The following is a 12,212-nucleotide window of genomic DNA, read 5'->3' on the forward strand; positions in this document are numbered from 1 at the left end:
ATCCACGTCAATGTGCAGAGCACACACTGTTAATTTTACTGGATCTGTGGCAAACTCAATACTTCATTGTCAGGCTTCAGCTTATTTCAGTGGCAGTGATCCTGCTTCTTGTTTCACTCAGATGTATCCTCTCCATGGGTCCTGCCTCTCTGGAATCAGGCTAAAAGGAGAAGGTTGTTGGGAAGCTAGAGAACCTGCTGTGATGAATTTTATTTTTCCTTACAGTGTGATTTTAAAAAACTAGCCAGAGTAAAGGAAATTAATTTGTTTTCTATTTGAACTGCCCAACAGGTCCCCAAACTCGTGGGGATAAAAGTGATAATATTTTAAGTGTCTCCTTTAAGAGAGTACTAGAGATGCTTCATTATTTTTGCCCCACTTTTGATTATCTGCACTAATGGAGATGTGGAGGGCACAAATCAATAAAAATCCCTTGATAATCCCCAAAACTCAATGTCGTCATTAGTTTTGACCTCCTCCCCCACCAAACCTTTTATCAGAGCTACTAAAAAGTGCCTCTGCACCTCCTGGGTTCTCAGTATATTCAGCTTGTTGACAGGCTGACTGATAAAATTGTCCGATTTGAGTTTTATCTCTTTTGCTCTGCTCCTGCCCACTGTTTGGGGGAGGTGCTAATGAGCAGCACAAGAACAAATCCACAGGAAAAAGAGACCGTAGAAAAGCCAGGGTAACACACAAAATGATTAAATAGCTCCCATATCCGTGAAACTTTACTGTATAACATCAGCTTCGTGGGACTTTTTTTCTCTTTTCCGAAAGTAAGTTGAAATAACTCAAATGGGCTAAACTTATGCGGCCTGCCTGGACCCTTTGAAGTTTTGAATAGATTTGTATGGTATTCGTTTTCTGGGGAAAGATTTTTAATTATGAATCTTTTTATAAATTGCATTGATGTTACTCCTCATGCTGGTAAAATGCCCAGACATTTTCTTAAACAACTTTAAGGCAACTGAGAATTGGGGTGTTTATCTTAATCCCCTTCCGGATGACTATAAAGAAGAAAGAACTCGAGGACCAGGTTAAATTGTTTTTCTTATTTTGTTTTGTATTTGTCAAACAAATTTATCCATTATCCAAAATGGACTCATGGATAACCACAGAAAAAATCCAGAACACAGCTGGCTGCACCTCCATCCTCGGGCTCCTGCCCTCCCTTCTCTTTATCCCCCATGCTGTGGGGATCTGGCAGAATTGACAAGGAATAAAGCGTACGTTGCCACAAATACCAGATGTCTTAAAACTCCTAACTTACATTATTCTTTAAGATCTGCAGTAACACCACTGTTTGGGCCTAGTACCTACTCAAGATGACCACATGTCTTCCAATTTTGCCAGGATACACCACTAAATGAATGGAGTGCCTGATAAAATGGGCAAAGGTGAAATGCAGTGACAGGTTCTCATAAGGAGGAGTGAATTGGCATCTGATTAGATCCCTGCAAGGGAGCCAGCGACCCCTCCCTTTGGGCTTTATTCTCCGTGGAGGAATGGACTTTCCTCTTTTCGAAGGAAAAAAGCAGTGCGTTTTCTGGTTTGCCTTTCTGTGTTTCCTTCAGTCATTTTAATTTCAATTTGCCAGATATCATTTGAAAGCAGTTTCATAAACATTGAAGTGGCTATGAAGTTCAGTGTTTGTATCTGGCAGGTGGCTTATAAAATTTAAGGAACTACCTGGTTTTGAAGAATTGGGATGATGTGTCAAGGTTCAATCAAAGTAGCAAACCATCTTGAGTGATTAGAACGAGGGATTTATTATGGGGTTTAGACCTTACACAATTGTGGGGGCTGATAGATTGGTCCTTGTAGGCTCTTGCCTCAGCATCCAGTGTTGGAACTGAAGTTGCCATTGGTCAGTCTGACCAGCAGTTGGAAAAAAAAAAGCTTGAAATGGACAGGAATGAGAATGAGCTAGAAATTCATGAGAATAACTGAATCCATGAGCAGAAACTGATCAGAGACAGATAGGGATTCCCCTTCCAATCTCAAAGAGACTGGATGATTGGAAAGAGAAGAGGGTGCCTTTCACCAAGGAACTGTGCATGCTCTTGGCCAAGGACTGAGAAGTTGAAGGAGCAGATCCAGCAGGAGCTGGAGGAACTGTGGGTCCAAGCGCTGCTGCACATCACCTGGGTGAGCTAGTGGATCCCTGACAATGTATATGAGCTGTCATTTTGCCTGGTACCCAACCAGATGCACCAATGTTCAGAGCATTAAAAAAAAGAAAATGCTGGACTGTACTTCTGCCTTCCAAATATTGCACAAAATGTCTTTTGTGAGTGAGGCTAACTCAAAACTCTGCAGGGAAGGGGATGCTGGAAAGCAACCATAGTTCTTGCTTAGTTAAGGTCACACAGCACGAAGTCACTCAATGACATAACTCAAAAGGGAACGTCTCTGGGCACACAGAAATGTAATGGAGACCTCACACTTTGGAGAAGGTACCTTTCCAGGAACCTTATTTATTGGTAAATAGCAAAGTGCCACTGTTTAGTGACAGCACTTTTCGACTTTCAAAGTTGCATTTTTTTGTTTGAAACTTGTTACATTTAATTTACTAATCCTTGTAAGCCATGATACTTATACATGGAAAATTACTCTCTCTACAAATGCTGAAGTTTCTGATAATCTCAGAGAAAAATTTTACTAACTGGAATATATCTTCAGGTTTTTTTGTCACACTGAAATGCATATATATTTCAACCAAAATATTTATACAGGTATTATCTTATTGCTTTGATTCAGGGAAACTTTTTGTGATAACACATTGGTAAGGTAAAACTCATCAAATTATCTGTCTTTTTGTAATTCTTTTGAATGTTTTGCCAAATTAAGATGCCTCAAAATCATAGGCTTTCTCAATTTCATTTTACATCACTAAAAACATTAACTTATATGATTTTTAAAGAAGCTCTCTATCAAAATATGCTTTGCACAGTTTGAGATATTCTAAAGCATGTTTATAGAATTTTAAAATAAAATCTTGCACATTATTTGTGCTCTCATCATTTAATATGTTTAAATTTCCTTCATGCTTTTTGGGGGATAAATTTAATGTGTTCTTATGTACAACTTTTGTTTCCAGTAATTGTCATTCACTGAATTCTTCATGCTGTATTTTTTTGGTATCCATTTGTTGACTACTTGATTAAGGTTTTCTAAGTGATTTTGAACAAAATGCAACCAAAATTTAGAGGACTCATTGATTTACAAAATTAATACCATTGTAGAACAAATAGGTCAAATTCTTTTCAATTTAAAAGCAGTCACTGTTTATTAATTGACCAGATTACAAAAATAATCATGGCAGATATCTTAGTTCATCCTTCTAATAAGTCTGTTGATCTAGTTTTCCCTGTTGCCAGCATCTCCACCTTCTACAAAATGGGTGGTCTTTTCTTCATTCCACCTCGTGGAGAAGACAATCTGAAGGGCCAGAAGAAGCTGTTTGCTTCTTTGAAACACTTTTCAACAGCATAGATCTGATGAATCAGATCCTCCATGCAGATGATGCCGTAGTTACCAAGAGATCGAACAATCAATGCATCTGTCAGGGCAGTTCGCTTCTTGTTGCTTTTGCCATAACCACGCTTGTAGATTGACTCATTTACTGACTTCAGGTTTGGGTACCCCCTGTAATGTATGGCTCCACAATTCTCAGCATGTTAATTGAAGCCTTGTTGAGCTTCACAAAGGTGCCGTTGAAGATCTGACAGAGACGAAGAAGCTACAACACCTTACAGACCTTTGGGCTCACACTATTGATACCTCTGATCCTGATGACAAATGCCAGTTTGGATTCCACTGGTACATGGAAGTTTCCAGCTTTTCTTGCCATCCTAGCCATTTGAATCAATTCTGTACATCTGCCTGTATCCCTTGTGGCAATGCTTAGCTTTTTCATAGATAGCCTTCCTCCTTGCCTTTCAAAGCATCTTTTGGGCAAACTTCTTTCTTAGGTGCTTGATCTTAAGCTCTGCAAAATTCTTTCTCTTCCTTAAGGGTTTCTGGCGTAGCAGGAACCTTCTTTTTCTTCTCTTCTGCACCCTCCATGGTTCCAGCCAGAAAAGAGGCCGAATAGGTTGATTTTTAAGGTAGTTCTTCAAAATTTCTAATCTAAAACCCAATTGATTAAAAAATAATAATAATAATGATGATGAGCAGCAAAGAAAGAAAAATCATAGTCATGGTAACGTCTTTTTAGCAAGTTAATTTTACTACAGCTTAGTCAAAAAATCGTTGTACTTCAGTTAATGTATTTTGACTATATAAAATGTAAATTTTAGCATCTATTTCAACTAAAATCTCATATAAGTGAAATTTTAAAAAGAGTCATTTGATCTAAATGAAAAGTCATGGTTGATAGAGTGGTGTGCAATTGAACCTTCTATAGCTTTACATATTAAATCATAATTTTTTTGGTATAGTGTTCTTTGAATAACTACTAACTTTTAAAGTAGAATACAATACTTCTTTAGCAGATTTATGTTTTTTGCTTTTCCTGTAGTCAGTGATATCACTATGATCTCTCCATCGTGGATGGTAAATGTTAACATATATGTCATGCAAGTTATAAGCTCACATCAGCTTTTTAAGCAGTAGAAAGTCAGAATTTAAGTTGTCTTTAAATATGTTTTTTTGTGGCTTTGAGCTTACTGATGGCTAGAGTTTATTGCACAATAAAAGTGTATCGTCAAATATTTAAGTAAATAAATAAATAAATAAATATGTTGTTGTAGGTTCTCACCATACACTGAAGGAGATAACCCAATAGTAAAAGCACACAGACTACTCTTATAGGATCCATGACAGGACTGCTATAATTTTCTACTTTCCTTGCTGACCTCACCACCTTTGTACGTCTTACAGGCATGGGCTATGGCATTTAAGAATCCAGCAAAGGCAGTAGTGACAAATATTTCTCTCACCATCATCATAAACCAGAGGAGTTAGATCTTCCTAAGTGCTTATTTTATCAGCGATTACTCTGCAAGTTGTCCTTGAAAGAGAGGAATGGATTGCCCCTGGAAAGTGTCTAGGAAAGAGATATGGGCTAACAGTGGTCATCTCTCAGATTTAGCCATGTGCTAATGTGAGAATTCTATTACTACACATACATTTCATCCACAAGTAAACAATACCATGGCAGAAGCTGGAAGTACAAAGTGCAGATCTACTAGATCCATCTTGGATTATTTTTTAATGCAGTTGTGACTAATGATACTTCATTAATAAGAGAAAAATCTAAAACAAGTGCTAAAACAAAGGGGACACCAGGATAACAGTAGTAACCTGGGATTGTCCTGGGCAAATCAGAATATATGGTCACCCTACTCAAAGGCAAAATGTTTGCTTGTGTGTTTATTTTATTTCTAATTTAAAGGACTTCATGTAGATTTTCTCAACTCTGATCTTCCTTGGTTGGTAAGGAGACCATTCCAAGGAAACACTAGGCCACGGTGAAACCATAAGTAAATGTTGAAATTGTGAGTCAGCCTTCTTTGCCATTTTTAGGAGAGTGGATCCCGTTTGGTCTGATATTATCAAACTTGAGATTATTCTGAATATTCTTAGTCTAGAAAGCTGCACATATTACTTACACTGACCTAATTGGTAGAGATGGTTATTAAATGGAAAGAGTTTCATTCAGAGTTAGAATAATTTCTAAAATTACAGTGTTTGCAGCAAATAAAAAATTTGTCAAATCCTGAAAACCCCAGCTAGGGTTCACATTTTTAACAAATCAACAGGCATTTGAAACAGAAAAATGACTTTATTCTGCTACTTTATTTTACGAATTGTTATCTACTCAACTTAGGCCCAGTTCTTTCTAGTGCATCAATCCAAAATGTGTATCTTTAACCTTTTAGGCCTCCTACGAAGAATGGCTTTTCTCTTGCAACTTACGCCTAAATGATTCCTTCTTAGAGGAACATGGTTTGGGTTAAAAACTCTTGTTTGGCTTTATTTTGAATATAATGCCCCATTTACATTTTCTTATTGTAGCCTGGTTATTTCAGAAACTTTCCTTGTGGAGTTTGGAGTAGCTTTTCTCCACTCGGAACATCATTGGTTTATGTGTATGAGCTGCTGTAAAGCGCAGTGATTGCCTAAAAACGCTGTAGTTACTTAAAAAAGATGACTTTGATTGTGTGTTTTTTGTTCCCATCACAATAACACTTTGCAGGTGATTATTAAATTAGAGATTTTCTTTGTTTTTCTAACAAAAAAAACACCTTTTTTATGTCAGCACCAATTATGAGAGGTAATTTTTCACATTTTACAAAAGATATTTCTGTCCTACCTCCACGCCCCTCCCCCAGATAAAGAAGGGCTTTGACATTCTATGACAGGGAGGGTTTTTTGCATACACAGTGCTTTTGACTTTTCTTTTAAAAAAATCTGTTGACTCTATTGAAATGTGACAGGACAATATTTAACCTGAATAGAGGCATGTTGACTCCTCTTATTAAAACTGACAGTTAAGGACGTTTCTCTCTTTATTCCTTCTGATACACGCAGACAAGTCTTCACTGCTAACTAGTATACAAAATCAAAAACAAAAAAATACAGAGAGAAGAGATGACTACCTTATAAACAATATATGAATGACAATTGCAAGTTTAATCTAGCAAAGAAACCTTTTTTTATCCTTTAAGAAAATTAAAGCCCTTTCAAATTAGCTTGATATATGAAGACAGACTGACATCATTAATTTTCAAGTATTCACTCTTCTTTCCTAGCTGCCTTTCCTCTCAAAGATAGGCAATGTTCCGCTAAGCCCTGGACAGGACCACAGCGACACCTATGGAGAGAGTCCAGGGCCTCCATTGAGTCTTGTGTAGAGCTTGCAGCTTTGTGTCTTATTTCTTGGAATTCCTCTGCCTATTTTTGCTCTCATGGGACAAAAATGGTGGCCATGGAGGTTTGTCCCTGAGCTTCCTACTACTTGATGCTTGGTTTCTTTGTTTCAAAAAAAATATAGCTGGAAATATCAAGCTTTCAAAGTTCTTTCCATTTTGTTGGACCAATAAAGAGACTCATTAGCATGAATGAGGCTTAAGTTCCTTTGAGCTGTGCATGGAGTGGGCCTCTTGGGAAGCGCACAATTGGGAACCGGATGCCAACTTTCAGAGAGAGGCAGAAACCATATGGAATTTGGATGTCTTTGGGTACTTGCCCACTCTCCTTAGCTTCCAGGAGTCAAATCTCTTAAAAGCAACTGTTGGCTTTCTTATGCATCATGCACTGGATATTTATGTGGCATAAGTAAACTGTCCACTGAGACTCACACTTTTTTTTTTTGGTAAGAGGGAGGGTATTACACAATTAATGATAGAGTCGTTTTTGTTGTAATATAATTTGAGCTGTAGCAAAATCATGAATGGAACTGTGTGATAGTGCCAGCAAATTTACCTCTTATTCTCATTTCCTTACTGAGCATTCTCTCCTCTGCATTTATCACCAGAGAAGGGTCCTTTCAGTGGTCATCAAGGTTTTCAGCATTTTGTTGTGGAGAGTCAGAAAAATAGCAATTTGTTCCATGGCAGCCTTCTCTGTTAACCATGCAGAAGAATCAGTCTTCTGTGCATTGATACTGATCTGTCCAGTTTAGTCTTGAGAAATTACCCTATTTCTATTTCTCCGGTTATCCTGAAAGGGGCCAGGTGGTCAAGGCAGCCTGTAGATTATACTGTGGAAGAAATTCTAGATGTTTTTTCTTTCTTGAGTAGAGGGACCCAACAGTGCCTATGGTTAAAAAAAAAAAAAACAAAAAACAAAAAACACCTACCCTCAGATCTTCAGTCTAAAGGTATCAAAAACATTTAAAATTTGTGTGTAAATTTCAGTTCCTATCCTTTGTGTTTGTCAAGATTGTGCCAAGTGTTTCATGATGTCTTAGTTGGGATTACCCCACCCCAAACAGAAAATGGTCCCAGGTGTGCTGGGAGGGAGTGGGGGAAGGGAAGGCAGCCCATGAGGGATGTGGTAAAGTAGGTCAGGACTGTGGGCAACTGGAGCTTCATGCTTTTGGGGGTCATCAGAGGCTACATAGACCATCCTCGATAATGAGACTCTTGAGGGACAAGAAAGCTCTTTCTCTGTAACTTCTGTCTCTTGTTATTTGAAGGTCATTACTGGGAATCAGTTTCTTAGCACTTCAGGCCTCCCTTCTGTCCTGAACCCACCACCTTGGCTAGAGAGAGCATGTGTATGGGAACTTTCTGCTGATTACCTCTGGGATGTCCTGAGGGGATCCAGGGAAAGCACCAGTAGCTTCTGGTACACATGGTTTACGTGGTTTAGAGAATTAAGTACAGTTGTAACTTTGTGGGTGTTTGAGTGTATGTGTGTTGGGGGTAGGGAGGATTCTTAGCCTTAAGGTAAAGTATGTATGTGTGTGTGATGGTGGGTGTTACCACTGTGATACTCAAGCAGAGATACAGGGCTCTTGTTACATATAGAGTGAAAACTGTCAGGAGCCGGAGGAAGGAGCTACAGATTCCCAAGTTCTCTGCTTGGCTATTTGAGCTCTAACTGAATGTAAGAGGCAAAAAGAAGAGACACGTTAATTAGACAACACGACTGCCAATAAATCACAAGAGTTATCATGTATGAGGTTGAATGGTGGGCCACATCAAGTTTTATTTTCTTTTTATTTCAGCTGTCATTAACTCTAGAATGGTGCTCTCATGTAGAACTTCCTGCTAGTTCCATGCAGCTGTTGAGATATGGCTGTATGACTATACTAGTTTGCTAGGGCTGCTATAACAAAATACCACAGACTGGGTGGCTTACACAACAGAAATTTATTTTCTCTCAGTTCTGAAGGCTATAAAGCTGAGATCAAGGTGTTGGTAGGGTTGATTTCATTCCAAGGCCTCTCTCCTTGGCTTGCAAATAGCTGCCTTTTTGCTGTGTGTCCTCATATGGTCTTTTCTTTGTGCACACGCATCCCTGGTATATCTCTGTGTGTTAATTTCCTCTTCTTATAAGGACACCAGTTAGATGGAATTAAGACCCACCCTAAAGACCTCATTTTAACTTAATTGCCTCTTTAAAGATCTCATCTCCAAATAGAGTCACATTCTCAGATTTTGAAGGTTACAACTTAAACACATGAACTGGGGGGACATAATTCTGTCCATAATAGTGACTGGAGAGCTGTAATTTCTAACTTTATCTAATTTTAAATAATTTAAATTTGAATAGCTACATGCTGCTAGTGGCTAATATTGGGCAGTACAGCTCTAGAAGGTTTACTTATTAGCTCTTGTACTGTGAATCCAGAAAAGTCTGTAGCAATGGGATTCTTCCTTGACCATCAAGGGAATGGTTCAACTGGAACATCAGACACTTTATTATGTCCTAGGGAGTTTCCACATTAGAGATTTCCATGATTCTTTGATAAGCAGTGAAGTCCAAGGCTGGAAGAAAGAGAAAAGCAGGTCCTAAGGTTGAAGGTCAAAAGTAGAGCTACTAGCCACAGTCAGGGGCTGAAACCTAGAAACTGAATGGGAGCATAAGAAAATCTGAAATAAAGTGTAGAGGGTCCTGGACACTTGCCATGATTCTGATTATAAGTGGTCTCATCCTATTCTGACTTGCCACAGTCCTTGACCACAGTCTCTAGGTCATACTCATTCTGTTTAGGGTACATACTGGGTTAATGTACGATTCAGTCGTCCTTTCAGGAGGGTTGTTTCTCTCTTTGTGAATCATCTAATCTGACACACCTCTTGTGTCCCGGTAGCCTCTGTGTACTGGGAAGAATTATGTCTTCTCAATGGCAGCCAACAGGAGAGGGTCCTCGGTATGTGTGCTATACTTAGGTCTCCTCTACGGCAAGGGTGGCCTGGGTGGGCTCCTCACATTCAGTGCTTGTGCCTACCGGAGTTCAGTTGGGTCTAGTTGGTCTGCTTTGGCCTCACCATTGCCTCTGGTCCCCTCCATGTGTGGTGTCTTCCGGTGTACCAGTTCTCTCACTAATTACTTGTCCACTCCTTTCAAGGCATCAGGTGCTCCTATATTGCCTGATACTTGCATAGGCTCTGGGAGCTAGGGTGCTACCTCAAGTCCCACTGTTCTCAGCAGGGAGTGATTCTGCCCCTTCGATAGAGGACACTGGCAATGTCTGTAGATATTTTTGGTTGTCTCACTGGGGAGGCGGGCATGCATTGCCTGGCATCGTAGGTGGTGGCCAAGAATTCTGTTAAACATCCTGTAATGCATAGGACAACCTTCACAACAAAGAAGTATGTGGCCTAAATTGCTGCGGTTGAAAAGTTCCTTCTAGTCTATCTTTTTAATTAATTAATAAATTAAAATTTAAAACAATTTTTTATTGGAGTAGAGTTGATTTACAATGTTGTGTTAGTTTCAGGTGTACAGTAAAGTGAATCCCTTATGCATACACATATATCCACTGTTTTTAAGATTTTTTCCCATATAGGTCATTACAGAGTATTAGTCCATCTTTTTAATTACCTCCTTCAACCATTTCTAAACAATGCTTTGGCAGTAACACTATATGAAGTTTTCTATCACTCTTCACTCCCAATTTTTCTCTGGAGTTTTGACCCCAAAGGGGAATTCAAGGTGCTTGTATCTGATCTGTTACTTGCTTTCTCTTTGTCATCTGCGACACTTAATCTCCTTCCTCTGTGGCTAATTGATTTGGGTGCCCCAGGCTTAGCTCCATCAAGGGGTGCTTTTACCTATCCACCCTTCCCCTGAAACAATGAAACACATTTATTTAATGGATGGTGAGAGGAGTCCACCTAAGAGGAAAAAATTAAATAGTTTAATATTTTCAAAATATCACCCCATTATGCTATGGCTAATGGAGCTACTGCAGAGTATTGGTGAGCATATGGTACAAGGGTGTGGCAGGCACTGAGAGGTATGGTGTCTGAGTGGGTGTCCTATTCTGTAACCCCAATCACTTATGGTTTGAAGGGGTAGCTCGGTTTTATTCTCAGCACCACTGCCCATGCCTTCTTCTAAGTAGCTTAAATCATGTCCTGACCTTGTTCCTAAGAGCTGCTGATTTGAGAGAATTCGAGAAGGGAATAAAGGGAGGGCCTTAGGTTTCTCCTCTGTGCATCTCTATTCCCTTCTCGTACTCTGTGCTCCAAACCCATTCCCTGATCCCCCAGCCTCAACGCGCGCATGTACAAGGAGGTAGCAACGCTGAGAAATGGTGCTGATAGGTGGATGATCCTGGCTTCCCTGGGGCTCCCTATTGCCACCTTGGCCCCTGTCCCACTGAGGCCCACAGTCAGCTTCAAACTTAGCACTTCCTGGGCCACACTGGGAACTTGCCTTTGTGATGCAGGAGAGCTGTTGGCCTGCAAGCCCGAGCACATGTCTCCTTTGCTGCTGCCTCTAGGAAACAGAGCCCTAGTGGCTGGGCTTGGCAAAGCACAGAGCATTTGAAATCAGTCTGGGCCAAAAATGCAGGTCTAGTTTTCTTTTTATATATAAAAGCTTTTAAAAAAACCTTTAAATTTGTTCTTCAAGAAGAAGTAAACCTTTATTAGACCCTGTGTATTGCTGTAAATTTGATTGACCAGATGTTTGTCAGATTTAATACACGCTGTTTAAAAAGTTGCTTTCTACATCTTGACTGAGGCTCTTTCTGGTGAGGAAGGAGCCGGTTTATAGGAAACAATGAAATAATTTTTTACACCTTACAGATGCTCTAATTCCATTACAGACTGAGGTGTTTAAAATTCTTGGTGTTTCTTGCTTTATTTTTATGGTATGAGTGATTGTGAAGGAGAAAGCCAAGGCAAGAAAATATTTAAATAAGGCATCCCCCCAGGGGATGCTGGGGGCAGGGGTGGAGGGAGGAATACAAGGGATGGTTGAGGGTTATTTTTTGTATTTGATTTGCTTTCCGGCCATGGCTACTGGCTACAGCTGAAAGGCCACTTGTAGAATTTTGATCACTGACGGACCACAATCCAAGATGTTGCTATGCAGAAGAACGGGGCTAGATTTTCTCCAGTCCTACTAAACAGAATGTGGCTTCCGTAATCCCCTAATGTCCTCTCTTGAAAACAGGCCATTAGTGTGTTTACTAAAAGGGTAGCAGATTCAAATGCCTACAAGGACCAGGAAGATACCAAAAGTGGCCAAAGTGAGCCAGGCGGCTCTCTGCAGCAAACTGGGGGACTCCAAGCCCACCA

The 12,212-nt window shown here is 39.6% G+C and overlaps 1 pseudogene; it reads right to left on the reverse strand.

Annotated features, from left to right (window-relative positions):
* Window positions 1-3,290: 3,290 nt before the first annotated feature.
* On the reverse strand, window positions 3,291-4,071 carry LOC131744901 (large ribosomal subunit protein uL30 pseudogene; annotated as a pseudogene).
* Between the last annotated feature and the right edge of the window lie 8,141 nt (window positions 4,072-12,212).

Source organism: Kogia breviceps, chromosome 18 (assembly GCF_026419965.1).
Source record: "Kogia breviceps isolate mKogBre1 chromosome 18, mKogBre1 haplotype 1, whole genome shotgun sequence".
NCBI classification, from domain to species: domain Eukaryota; kingdom Metazoa; phylum Chordata; class Mammalia; order Artiodactyla; family Physeteridae; genus Kogia; species Kogia breviceps.